We start from the raw sequence: 14787 nt of genomic DNA, 5'->3' as shown, positions 1-14787 counted from the left end.
TACTTTGAACAAATATGTATTCTCCTTGTACATTTTTTAAGTTGACATAAAAAAGTAACCTACATCTAAATAGCTGAAAAGAATAAATTTTATAGTACATTATAAGTATCAACATTCTATTTTATTTTCATTTTAGAGACAGGGTCTTGCTGTGCTGCCCAGGCTGGTGTGCAGTGGTGTGATCATAGCTCACTACAGCCTCGAACTCTTGAGCTCAAGAGCTCCTCAGCCTCCCAAATAGATGGGACTACAGACATGCACCATCATGCCCAGCTTTTTGTTGTTGAGTGTGTTGCCTAGGCTGGTCTCAAACTCCTGGGCTCAAGCGATCCTCCTGCCTCAGCCTCCCCAAGTGTTGGAATGACAAGCATCAGCCACGGCTCCTGGCCAGTACCAATATTTAAAATAAAACTGTCGGCTGGGTGCGGTGGCTCACGCCTGTAATCCCAGCACTTTGGGAGGCCGAGGCAGGAGGATCACAAGGTCAGGAGATTGAGACCATCCTGACTAACATGGTGAAACCCCGTCTCTACTAAAAATACAAAAAATTAGCTGGGTATGGTGGCACGTGCCTGTAATCCCAGCTACTCGGAAGGCTGAGGCAAAAGAATCGCTTGAACCCAGGAGGTGGAGGTTGCAGTGAGCTGAGATTGCACCACTGCACCCCAGCCTGGGTGACAGAGCAAGACTCTGTCTCAAAAAAAAGAAAAAAAAACTATCATATCATTCTTCAAAATAGATGTAATGAAATCTAAAATACACGGTGGTTTGTTAGTTATAGCCTACTGCATATTTTAAAAATGTTTTTAATAGTTGCCATTTTATTAATATATAGTTTATTTTTCTCTTTGATATCCTATTTATTTTCCCACAGAATTAAACCCTTATGTAATATGTTTTATGCTTTATAGTCTTTTATTAATCACTACCTTTACTTCTCTGAAAATAGGTATAAATTAAAATTGTCCACGCTTCCCATAGCTACAGGCCTCTAAGTATTAAAGATTTCCTCAGGATTGTGTTGTTATTACAATGATTATTGGTACACAATTGATTAAATATAAATTTGATACTTAATTATTAAACAAGGCTTCTCCTCAGCTTTATTGAGGTGTAATTTTCATCTCCCCCAAATTCACCCATTTTAAGTGTACGTTTTGATGAGTTTGGGCAACCGTGTTCAGTTATGTAACCAAAACCAAAATCAAGATCAAGATATTTGCTGGGCACAGTGGCTCACACCTGTAATCCCAGCCCTTTGAGAAGCCAAGGCAGGCAGATCACTTGAGGCCAGGAGTTTGAGACCAGCCTGGCCAACATGGCGAAATCCTGTTTCTACAAAAAGTACAAAAATGAGCCAGGCATGTTGGCACGCGATTGTAATCCCCACCACTTGGGAGGCTGAGGCAGGAGAATCGCTCGAACCTGGGAGACGGGGTTTGCAGCGGGCTGAGATCACGCCACTGCACTCCAGCCTGGGCTACAGAGTAAGACTCTGTCTCAAAGGAAAAAAAAAAACAAGATATAAAACATTTCCTCAACCCCAAATTTTCCTCTTGCCTCTTTGCAAGCAATCCCCTAATACCTAGTTCCAAGCAATCACTGATCTGGTTTCTGTCACTATAGTTTTGCCATAACAAATTTTTATTGGAAATGTATCATTTAATAGATGAGGCTGGAAATACGTATGTCTTTTCCTTTATAGTTTAGTTATCTGTTGGTAAATATGACCTTTTGCTAAAGTGAAGCAGGATTCAGCATCAATTTTATTCCTATTTTTCATTTTTATAGATGTAAGCTCTGAGATACTTTTTCACATAAACAGTGGAAGGGAAAGGAAGATTTTTTTTGTAGCAATTTCTTTCGATTCTTTGAATTCCTTTTGAGTTTAAGCCAAAAATCACAGAGTGATCTATAAGCACAAGCAATCTATAGGGATTTAACAGCTGACAACTCAATAAGGTCCTACTTCAGTTTTGTTGAATGCAGAGCTGGAGGCCATTTGGCTGACAGAGGGTCTGTCACCTGGCACTGGAGTCATTTGCTGTCTCAGAACCAATATCAATGTTCCTAATTGCCGCTTTGTTTGGGGCCCCAGAGGTTTTCCACAGTCCAGCATAATGCAATATGGTGCTACAAAGAGTATTGCCTTTCTCTTGGAAAGTGGAAGAAAGGCAATAGTGAACGGATAAGAACAGAGATACCACCCCACTCCCCACCTCCCCAGCACAGGTGTGCTCGCAGGCAGAGCAAGTGGAGGGAAGTTACAAATGGAAGTGAGAATCTCAAAATGAATTCTTAAAACCTGCATACTTGCATGTGCCTTGCAGTCTTCGGACGTGCCTAAAAGTGCTTGACCCCAGTTTCAAGGCCTCTGCCTTAAACAGCTAGTATGTGTTTCGATTCAGCTCCAGGTCATCTTCATCGCTTCTACTTCTCCACACTGTCCTTATGTGACCTGATCCACACCTTTGGCTTCAACTCCATACATAGGCTGATAACTCCCAAATCACTTTTCTCCAGCTCAGACCTCTATCCTGAGTCTAACAACCACACATCCAATTGGCCATTCAACATCTTCACTTTCCACTTTTCTGAGTTAGAATGGATATGCTTTCTTTCTTTCCTTTCTTTTTTTTTTTTTGAGACAGAGAGTCTTGCTCTGTCTCCCAGGCTACAGTGCCGTGGTGCGATCTCAGCTCACTGCAACATCCGCCTCCCGGGTTCAAGCAATTCGGCTGCCTCAGCCTCTCGAGTAACTGGGATTACAGGTGTGTGCCACCATGCCCAGCTAACTTTTGTATTTTTAGTAGAGATGGGGTTTCACCATGTTGGCCAGGCTGTTCTCAAGCTCCTGACTTCAGGTGATCCACCCACCTTGGCCTCCCAAAGTGCTGGGATTACAGGCGTGAGCCACCATGCCTGGCTGCATATGCTTTCTTATATGTACACACTTATCCTAACTTATATTTTGAAAAAAAAATTCAACCCCTTATATTGAATTGGGAACAAAGTAGCTAACATTTTTCTGGCACTTGATAGACAAAGTGTTTTCATCTCTCTATGGGTGTGTTTATAGGGTAATGTATATAATGTATACATGTGACTCTTACAGCAAATGCTTGTATCTTACAGATGCAGAAACTAAGACTCAGTAAAATGAAAATTCCACAACATTCCAAAAAACACGAAGGAAACAAAAGATTCATTCTGTGCTGTGACTTGGTTGGACAGAAATGTCTTAAATAAAAATCAACATATGCCTATGTATAGCAGGAGGTACACTGATGTTCAGGTAGATAATAAAAAAGAATATTTATTCACAATTTTTAATAAAAAGTAGAATACATTTATAATCTATATAAAAGCACTTTATCTCATTTCCTTATGGAAATATGAAAAAATTAAAATTGGTTGGCTGGAAAATAAAGAAACCAATACATAATATCTAAGGTCCAAAACAACTCTATTACCAAATACCAACAAATTAAGTACTGTTCTGCCAGAAACAGAAGGTTTGATGTGTAACTTCCTTGGCTTCCTTCCAGCGATTTAATTCTACACAAAAGAAAAAAAAAGTAAAGTGTGCCTATTCTTTTATGCATTGTATTTTCAACATATCATTCATTGAATGTACATTTCCTGCCCTAAGCAACATGTTTGTGGATTGAGAGGAAAAAGCAATCTCTTAGGCTAAATCTTGAACAAATGTTGTTTGTAACAAACCCCAAAACAGAAGGGCATCTTGGTAGTAGTTTGAGTTTCCATACAACACAAATATAAAATGTGATATTTTACAAATATGACAGGCAAGTGATCAACGAAGTCTTTTTTTTTTTTTTTTTTTGAGACAGAGTCTCAGTCTGTCGTCCAGGCCGGAGTGCAGTGGCATGACCTTGGCTCACTGCAACCTCTGCCGCCTGGGTTCAAGCAATTCTTCTGCCTCAGCCTCCCAAGTAGCTGGGATTACAGGTGCCTGCCACCACGCCCAGCTAATTTTTTTGTATTTTTAGTAGAGACGGAGTTTCACCATCTTAGCCAGGTTGGTCTTGAACTCCTGACCTCGTGCTCTACCTGCCTCGGCCTCCCAAAGTGCTGAGATTACAGGCGTGAGCCACCGCACCCAGCTGTTATCAACCAAGTCTTTAAAAATCTGCTTCTTTCCCTCTCTTTCTCTCTTTTTGCTTCAGTTCCTTTTTTTTTTTTTTTAAACAGTCTCTCTCTGCCTCCAGGCTGGAGTGCAGTGGCACGATCTCAGCTCACTGCAACCTCCGCCTGGTGGGTTCAAGTGATTCTCCTGCCTCAGCCTCCTGAGTAGCTGGGACTACAGGCGCATGCCACCATGCCCAGCTGATTTTTTTATTTATTTTTAGTAGAGATTTTATTGGCCAGGATGGTCTCGATTTCTTGACTCGTGATCTGCCCGCCTCGGCCTCCCAAAGTGCTAGGATGACAGGCGTGAGCCACCATACCTGGCCTGTTTTTCTGTTTCTAGTTTTTGGATCTTGTTTATTATTATTATTATTATTTTTTTTTTTTTTTTTTGAGACGGAGTCTCGCTCTCTCACCCAGGCTGGAGTGCAGTGGCGCGATCTCGGCTCACTGCAAGCTCCGCCTCCCGGGTTCACACCATTCTCCTGCCTCAGCCTCTCCGAATAGCTGGGACTACAGGCGCCCGCCACCACGCCCGGCTAATTTTTTGTATTTTTAGTAGAGACGGGGTTTCACCGTGGTCTCGATCTCCTGACCTCGTGATCCACCCGCCTTGGCCTCCCAAAGTGCTGGGATTACAAGCGTGAGCCACCGCGCCCGGCCTCTTGTTTATTATTTCTGTACAGTTTATTATGTATCTGTACAGTTTATTGTTTTATACACACATCAAACTTTCCATTTCCTTCATTATATGTGTTACTCTCATTTTCATCTCCATTGTTTGTACATTTTTGAGATGTGGATGCAGAACTCTAAGCCTTTGCTGGTTGATGGTGAATGAAGCCTGCTCTGTTACATGTTTTATCTGACAAAGGCCTACAGAGGTAAAAGTGCAGCCAGTCAATGAATGAGGGGAGGTGGGCTTTGAATAAGGGAATGGACACATTCCAGTTGAACCAATTTAAAGTTGTATTTCTGTCTGGGCACAATGGTTCATGCCTCTAATCTCAGCACTTTGGGACGCTGAGGAGGGTGGATCACTTGAGGTCAGGAGTTTGAGAACAGCCTGGCTAACACGGTGAAACCCTGTCTCTACCAAAAATACTAAAACCGGGCATGGTGGCGCATGCCTGTAATCCCCGTTACTTGGGAGGCTGAGACAGGAGGATCCCTTGAATCCAGGAGGCGGAGGTTGCAGTGAACCAAGATCACGCCATTGCACTCCAGCCTGGGCAACAAGAGTGAAACTCCGTCTCAAAAAAAAAAAAAAGTTGTATTTCATACTTGAAGCCTTTGACTCCACTTTCATTTGGAAATGATGGCAGGGTGGGGTGCAGAAGAACAGCTTCTATCTTAAGAAAAGCTTCTCTTCTATCTTCCCTCTTAAAGGAAAGAGGAAGCTGAGGGTCTCCAGGACCTCCTAGGTCCAAGTGTCCCCAACTCCATCTCTGGACTGAGAGTTACTTCTCTAGTTCTCAGGTCAGCGGGTGGTGGGCCCATTTTTGAAGTGTGAGCTCACAGGACTGTTGGGCCTGGGGCCCAGATGAGAAACACGTTTCTCCCTCATTTCCTCACTTCTGCCCACTGTCCTCTGCCACCACCATGCCCTGGTTTCATGTCCTAACTCCATCTTATCAAACCAGAGACATAAGCCGTGGGTTATTTATCCCCACTTTGAGTGTGTTAAATAAGACACAGCAACAGTGGCACCAAAAGGACACAGGATGTTACCAACATCCCCAGATGTAATAATGTAGAATATGCTTATTGCCAAACAATACAGTGGTATGGAGAATGAAACGTTAGGGCCCCACTTTAGTTCCAAGCTGAAAGAGCACAGCTCCCTTTGTCCACAGGAATTCACTGCAAAGATTTGCGGTGAATCATTCCACTGTTATTTCCTTTTTTTTTTTTTTTTTTTTTGAGACTCAGTCTCGCTGTGTCGCTCAGACTGGAGTGCAGTGGTGCAATCTTGGCTTACTACAACCTCCACCTCTCAGGTTCAAGTGATTCTCCTGCCTCAGCCTCCCAAGTAGCTGGGATTACAGGGGCCCGCCCCCACGCCTGGCTAATTTTTTTTGTATTTTTAGTAGAAACAGGGTTTCACCATGTCGGCCAGGCTGGTCTTGAACATCTGACCTCAGGGTGATCCAGCTGCCTTGGCCTCCCAAAGTGTTGGGATTACAGGCGTGAGCCACTGTGCTCGGCTTGAAAATTTCCAACAGAAAAGTGGGAAGTGTGGTGGCTCGTGCCTGTAATTCCAGCTACTCAGGAGGCTGAGGCAGGAGAATAGCGTGAACTGGGAGGCAAAGGTTGCAGTGAGCCAAGATCTCACCACCACACTCCAGCTTGGGTGATAGAGCGAGATGCCATCACCAAAAAAAAAAAAAAAAAAAAAAGATGTGAATACTTAAAAATGGAAGAAATAGGCCAGGCTCAGTGGCTCACACCTGTAATCTCAGCACTTTGGGAGGCTTAGGTGGGCAGATCACCTGAGATCGAGAGTTTGAGACCAGTCTGACCAACATGGAGAAACCTCATCTCTACTAAAAAAATACAAAATTAGCCGGGCATGGTGGCGCCTGCCTGTAATCCCAGCTACTCGAGAGACTTAGGCAGGAGAATCGGTTGAACCCCGGAGGCGGAGGTTGTGGGGAGCCAATATCGCGCCACTGCACTCCAGCCTGGGCAACAAGAGCAAAACTCCATCTCAGAAAAAAAAAAAAAGAAGAAATCATCATTTGCATCCCCAGGAATTGATTGTGTACCAAAGACTTTCCCCAAATTGGTAATGAAAGATGCGATTATGAATAATGCTGGATTTTGGGGGGACAGTTGGGGCATTATCTTGATACAAATGCAGTGAAACATCACACTGTGTGTCAACCATCCAGAGCCAGCAGTAACCTGGGTGCATAAAATCTGAGTGACCCCACATGCCAACTCCCTTTGTTTGGTTGGTCTGACTCCACATAATGCTCCCTACGTTCACACCCACGAGGTCTGCGAACCCTCTCTTACTCATCTACTAGGATATTGAGTTCCATATTTATTCTAGTCCTCCTAAGTTTCTACAACTGATAATAACTATTATTAATGATAACCAACTGTGCCCCAGGCCTACCTTTGGGCATTTTAGCTTCATGATCTCATTTCACCACCGTAGCCTTTCTCTACAGATGAGGAAAACAAGTGATTACGTAACTTTCCAATGTCCAAGTTAGTAAGAGTGTCAACCAACCAAAGTCATCTGACTCCAAAACCTGTTACTCTCTGTACCACATCGCACTGCATCCCAAAAAAGTTTGATGTGAAAAGTTTGAAGAGTACGTTCTTCAGACAGTACTGACACTTTATTTTGAGCAATGGTGAATTAGTCTCTCTCTCCTTTCTCCAGCCTCCCACAACCCAATTTTAGTTGGTTACATATTTTTAGTTCTTTACACTTCTAAGAATTTGTAGGTCATTTGAAATTGCAGCATAGAAATAAAGCTCTTGGAGGACTCTGATTGGAGAAAAAAGGTAGGAAACTGAGTTATCAAAATACACAGGGTGGGCCGGGCACCGTGGCTCACCCCTGTAATCCCAGCACTTTGGGAGGCTGAGGCAGGAGGATCACGAGGTCAGGAGATCGAGATCGTCCTAGCTAATACGGTGAAACCCCGTCTCTACTAAAAATACAAAAAATTAGCTGGGAGTGGTTGCAGGCGCCTGTGATCCCAGCTACTCGGTAGGCTGAGGCAGGAGAATGGCCTGAACCCGGGTGGCTGAGCTTGCAGTGAGCGGAGATCGCGCCACTGCACTCCAGCCTAGGCGACAGAGAGAGCCTCAGTCTCAAAAAAAAAAAAAAAAAAAAAAATACACAGGGTGGTGTAAGCATACAAAACTCAAAAGACTGTGTTCCACCCTTCAAATCCATACTCACATGGTGAGTGAGTGTAGTGTAAGAATCCCAGGGTGGGAACACGCAGCAGCTTACAACAGATCATGAATGGACACAACCAACAATCAATTCAATTAATAAACTCTGTTAAATGATTTTTTTTTTTTTTTTTTTTGGAGACAGAGTCTCACTCTTTCACCCAGGCTAGAGTGCGGTGACATGATCTCAGCTCACTGCTCACTGCAACCTCTGCCTCCCAGGTTCAAGTGATTCTCCTGCCTCAGCCTCCCGAGTAGCTGGGACTACAGGCATGCACCACCACGCCCGGCTAATTTTTGTATTTTTAGTAGAGACAGAGTTTCACCATGTTGGCCAGGATGGTCTCAAACTCCCGACCTCAAGTGAACCACCTACCTCGGCATCCCAAATTGCTGGGATTACAGGCATGAGCCACTGTACCCCATCAAATGATATTTTAAAAGTTTTTTGCCATCATATTTGGAATGGACTCTTTTTTTTTTTTTTGAGATAGAATCTTGCTCTGTCGCCCAGGCTGGAGTGCAGTGGCGCAATCTCGGCTCACTGCAAGCTCCACCTCCTGGGTTCATGCCATTCTCCTGCCTCAGCCTCCCGAGTAGCTGGGACTACAGGCGCCTGCAACCACGCCCAGCTAATTTTTTTTTTTTTTGTATTTTTAGTAGAGACGGGGTTTCACCATGTTAGCCAGGATGGTCTCAATCTCCTGACCTCGTGATCCGCCCGCCTCGGCCTCCCAAAGTGCTGGGATTACAGGCGTGAGCCATCATGCCCGGCCCCATCATATTTGGAATATACTATTAGACGGTCTCTTCTAAATAATAAATACATGATATAAAATCATTGCTACACAGGAAAATTATCAACAGAGATAATGACAAACATTATGATGGACATGATACTGAAAACCAAAATCACCAAACCAACAAGTGAAGTCTCAACCATAGAAATAATTTTTTCTACTATAAATGCCAATAGAAGTGATTTTATTCCAGCAAAACAATACCATCTGTCATACTAAATGCTAATTTCTGTTTTATGAGTTTTGCAATTTTGCTGGTACTTAATATGTTTTGAGTTTACAGTTGTACAAGAGCCACAAGCCTAAGCTTATATTTGGTTTTAAATATTTAAATACAGGTATTATCGGAATTCTTTCAGTTTTAAGTGACAAAAGTCTCAAACCAACCTGGTTGTGGTCATTCCTCACACCCCACCTTTATATCCCGGCTCTAATCAGTTTCTTGACCCAAAACTTTGTAGCCATCTCCTTACCTACACCCCATAGCTAAGTATTACCCAAGATTCTGTTCTCAGTCCTCTTTTCTTTTCTTTTTTTTTTTTTTTTTTGAGACTCAAGCTGGAGTGCAGTGGTGCAATCATGGCTCACTGAAGCCTCGACCTGCTTAGGCTCAGGCAATCCTCCCACCTAAGCCTCCCAAGCCTCCCAAGTAGCTAGGACTGTAGGTCACACCACCACGCCCAGCTAAATTGTTTGTAGAGATGGGGTTCCGCCATGTTGCCCAGGCTGGTCTCAAACTCCTGGGCTCAAGTGATCCGCCCACCTCATCCTCCCCAAGTGCCAGAATTGCAGGAGGGAGCCGCCGTGCCCTGCCCTCTTTTCTTCTTCCTTTTGCACTTTTCTTTGGGGGAACTCATCTGCCCACACAGCTGTACTTATTGTGGAATGACTCCCTAAACTCTACACCAGCACCCACCGTTTCTTCAAACCCACACTTCTGATTGCCCAACGGTCATCTCTACCTCCTGTATGACATATCCAGAAGCAGATTTCTCATGATGCTAACGGAACCTAAGCTTCAGCCCCCAGCCCTCCACCCTTGAACTTGCTCCTAGAAAGCCCTAGAATCCCTTCCCTTTCCCTCCCGCCTTCCTTCTTTTTTTTCCCCTCTTGTTTTGCAAAAGTAGGTATTTTAATTACAGACCTCTGTCTCTTTCCTCTTGGATTTTCTCTCCATCATACTTCCCCTGGAACCGGTATCATTGGAATGGCTGTGTCATTTTGGATTCCAGCTAAGGGGAAGTTAAGTTAGGGATGCATCTTACTGTGTTTGGCCACATGCATCCACGTGGTTCACAATCCCTCTGTCTACGGTTACTATCAGCCATCCTGGTGTAAGAATGTCTTCCAGAAATGTCCCTACTGTGCATGAGGGTGATGCGCCCTGCTTTGTGACACAAGGGTGCGGGACCAGAAGGCATGCCATGCCATGACGTGACCTATTGCACCCAGGACCAAAGAGATTCAGGGAGTGGAAGAAAAGCAAGTTTGAAATGTGCAATGAGGAAAGGTGCAGTGGCTCCCAAAGTGGTGGTAATCCCAGCACTTTGGGAGGCTGGGTGGGGAGGATTGCTCGAAGCCAGGAGTTGGAGACCAGCCTGGGTAACACAGTAAGATCCCATCTCTAACAGAAGAAGAAGAAAAAGGAGGAGGAGGAGAGGAAGGAAGGAAGGAAGGAAGGAAGGAAGGAAGGAGGAAGGGAGGGATGGAAGGAAGGAGGGAAGGGAGGGAGGGAGGGAAGGAAGAGAGGGAAGTGAGGGAAGGAGGGAAGGAGGGAAGGAGGGAAGGGAGGGAAGGAGGGAAGGAGGGAAGGAGGGAAGGAGGGAAGGAGGGAAGGGAGGGAAGGGAGGGAAGGAGGGAAGGAGGGAAGGGAGGGAAGGAGGGAAGGGAGGGAAGGGAGGGAAGGAGGGAAGGGAGGGAAGGAGGGAAGGGAGGGAAGGGGGAAGGGAGGGAAGGAGGGAAGGGAGGGAAGGAGGGAAGGGAGGGAAGGGAGGGAAGGAGGGAAGGGAGGGAAGGAGGGAAGGGAGGTAAGGAGGGAAGAAAGGGAGGGAGTGAAGGAGGGAAGGGAGGGAAGGAAGGAAGAGAAGGAAGGAGGGAAGGGAGGTAAGGAGGGAAGAGAGGGAAGGAGGGAAGGAGGGAAGGGAGGGAAGGAGGGAAGGGAGGGAAGAGAGGGAAGGAGGGAAGGGAGGGAAGGAGGGAAGGGAGGGAAGGAGGGAAGGAGGGAAGGGAGGGAAGGAGGGAAGGAGGGAAGGAGGGAAGGGAGGGAAGGAGGAAGGGAGGGAGGGAGGGAGGGAGGGAAGAAGGAAGGGAGATGTGCAATCTGTTTTCACTGAAGCCCAATAAGAAAGAAGTCCTCTCGTGTCAGGAGTATTCCGTAACACAGCAGAGACCATTTCAGATGCACTGCTTTTTTCTCTCTCTTTTGACAGAAATAATAAGAAACAGAATCATTCTAAATTCTGGGTTTCTAGGACACAAACTAGTAGAACTACCAACAGCAAGTACATGTGTAACAGCTCATAAGTGAAAAAACCTATCTCTATTTTCAGAATATTACTCGATAAAATATAATGAGATCAGCTACAAAATATATTATCTCACATAATATTTGACCTATATTGCATAAATAAAGCTAGGTATATGTCCCCCCATTTTCAAATACAACCCACAGAAGTTGTCCAAGCCTGAACTGACACCAAACTCCCTGCCTTCTCTCAGCACAGAGGAAACCTCAGCGCCTGGCTAGCTGGTCCATGAATGCCAGTCTCAGCTCTTCTCATTATGCCACACCAGGACAGGTGCCAATCTCACACTGCGGTGCCTGCTGGCTGCTGTGCTCACCGTGATGGCTTGTGCGGTACACACAGACAGGGACATGGAGCTAACGATGTTGAAGTACCAGGTGGCATCTCTGCTGCTCTGGGGGACTGCCAATCAGCCCGAGAAGCTTGTCTGCTTTCATGTGCCACTGCATGCCTCCTTGACATGTGACTTTAGCTAGGAAAACTTTTTTTCCCCTCTAACTTTTTATTTTTGAAAAATGGCTTTCCTAGAGAGAAGCTAAAGAATAGTACAAGGGGCCAGGCGTGGTGGCTCATGCTTGTAATCCCAGCACTTTAGGAGGCTGAAGTGGGCAGATCACCTGAGGACAGGAGTTGGAGACCAGCCTGATCAACATGGTGAAACCCCCTCTCTACTAAAATACAGAAATTAGCCGGGCGTGGTGGTGTGCGCCTGTAATCCTAGCTACTTGAGAGGCTGAGGCAGGAGAATCTTGAACTTGGGAGGCTGAGAAACGAGAATCGCTTAAACCTGGGAGGCAGAGGTTGCAGTGAGCCGGGGAGATCGTGCCATTGCACTGCAGCCTGGGATAGGGAAACTCCGTCTCAAAAAAAAAAAGTTACAAGGATAGCTTTATACCCCTCATCCAGGTTCAAATAATTGTTACCATTGTGTATCATTTGTTCCCTCCCTTTCCCCCTGGCTCTCTCTCCACCCCCACATTTAAAATTAAGTTGCAAGACACCAGAGTATTTCACCCTGTAACCTTCTGCCTGTATCTTCTGACAACAAAGACGTTCTGCTACAAAACTCTGGCCAAAACCATCACCAGCACCATCACATCCGAGACACAGAACATGGTACAGTAACACTCCCTAACATGCAGTCCACATTCCAGCTTCCTTCGTCATCCACTAAATGCTTCTCATGGTCTTTTTCAATCTAAGACCAATCAAGGGTCTTACAACTCACTTGGTTCTCATGTTTCTTTAGCTTTCTTTTATCTAGAACATTCTCCCTTTTCGTTTTCGTTTTTTAAATGACATTTTTGAAGAGTTTAGGCCAGCTGCCTTGTAGAATGCCCCCAGAATCCATATTTGTTTGATTGTTGCCTCATGTCTAGATTTGAGTTAAACATTTTTGGCAAAATATGACACAGTGTACTTCCCACTCCACCACAGCAGGGAGCAAAGAGTAACAGACTGTCTCACTCTTGGTCATGCCAAGATCACTTGAGTGATAAAGTGAGACTTTATAAATCATGTGACTGTCCTATTTCCCAGCAATCTTCCCTACTGACACCTTGATGTTAGTCCAGTGAGACTCATTTGCACTTGTTCTGTTAAATATTGCCAGTGGTTTTATTATTATTACTAAATGGCTGCAAAATGTAATTTTTCTAATTCTACCATTCTGTCTACATTCATTAGCTAGCACTCTTCATAAAGAAGTTTTCCCTCCCCTGCATATCTAACCTTTATAAAGTATTACTATTAAGTTCTTTCTGTGGGAAAAGGGGGAAAAAGTAATTTAAAAATATATACATATAAACAGGAGGCTGAGGCAGGAGAATCGCTTGAACCTGGGCAGCAGAGGTTGCAGTGAGCTGAGATCGTGCCACTTGTACTCCAGCCTGGGTGACAGAGCGAGACTGTCTCAAAAAAAAAAAAAAAGTTTTTTTTTAATTAACTTTTTTTTTTTTAAGTATTACTACATAGTATCTACGGTGGTGTAGTATCACTATATAAAGTATCCCTAGAAACTCATGGATTCCTGTTTTATTCAGTGTGTTATAAACCACTGTCACTTATTCTTTTTTGGTGATCAAATTGTCCCAAAATTAGCCAGCAGAGTCCCCACAAGCAGGCTCCTCTGAACCTTTGTTGTCGTCATTGTCGTTGAGACAAAGTCTCGCTCTGTCGCCCAGGCTGGAGTGCAGTGGCGTGATCTCGGCTCACTGCAACCTTTGCCTCTTGGGTTCAAGTGATTCTCATGCCTCAGACTCCGGAGTAGCTGGGATTATAGGTGTGCACCACCACACCCAGAAAATTTTTTATATTTTTAGTAGAGACAGGGTTTCTCTGTGTTGGCCAGGTTGGTCTTGAACTCATGGCCTCAAGTATCTGCCTGCCTCGGCCTCCCAAAGTGCTGGGTTTACAGGCGTGAGCCACTGCACCCAGCCTGGCTCCTCTGAACTTTTAACACATCTCCTATCATCAGGCCTAGCTTCATGGGCTTGTGACCCCCCGTGCAAAGGCACAACATCCTGCACTTAGGAAAACTTTCTGCTTGGCTTCATGCTCTCCTGTCTCGAAAAAAAAAAAAAAGAAAAAAACGCCTATCAATCACCTTTTTGAGATGTTGTTTTGCATTTTAGAGGGCATTTCTTTATAATAAATTCACTGAGGCCAGGCACGGTGGCTCATGCCTGTAATCCCAGCATTTTGGGAGGCCAAGGCAGGTGGATCACCTGAGGTCAGGAGTTCAAGACCAGCCTGGCCAACATGCTGAAACCCCATCTCTACTAAAAATACAAAAATTAGCTGGGCATAGTGGCAGGCACCTGTAATCCCAGCTACTTGGGAAGCTGAGGCAGGAGAATCGCTTGAATCCAGAAAGCAGAGGTTGCAGTGAGTCAAGATGGTGCCACTGCACTCTAGCCTGGGTGACAAGAACAAAACTCCATCTCAAAAAAAAATGATAATAATTGAAACTGGATTGCAGAATCAAAAGGAATACAACCCTACTGACACCTTGATTTTAGTCCAGTGAGACTCATTTGCATTTGTTTTGTTAAATATTGCCAAAGTCTCCTCCATAGAAGCTGTATCATTTTGCACTCTTGTCAGAAATGCCTGACAGTGTTCTTTCAGCTGTGAAAACATTCACGCAGAGAAACACCTGTTACAAGTGCCCGAGACTGGAGGGTCTGTGTCTGTGGGTATTGTCTATTGCCAGAAGGCTGGTCTTTTAACCCTTCCCACCATGAGTTTGCTGTGTATGTATGTCCAATAAGACTCAATGAGAATCCATGCCATCAAAAAAGAGGCCAGCCACAAAGAACACCAGAACCTTTGTCTGGTGGAGGCTGGGCATGGTGGCTCACACCTGTAATCCCAACACATTGGGAGGC

This window comes from Nomascus leucogenys, chromosome 9 (assembly GCF_006542625.1).
Source record: "Nomascus leucogenys isolate Asia chromosome 9, Asia_NLE_v1, whole genome shotgun sequence".
NCBI lineage: Eukaryota > Metazoa > Chordata > Mammalia > Primates > Hylobatidae > Nomascus > Nomascus leucogenys.
This window is presented reverse-complemented; position numbering follows the sequence as displayed.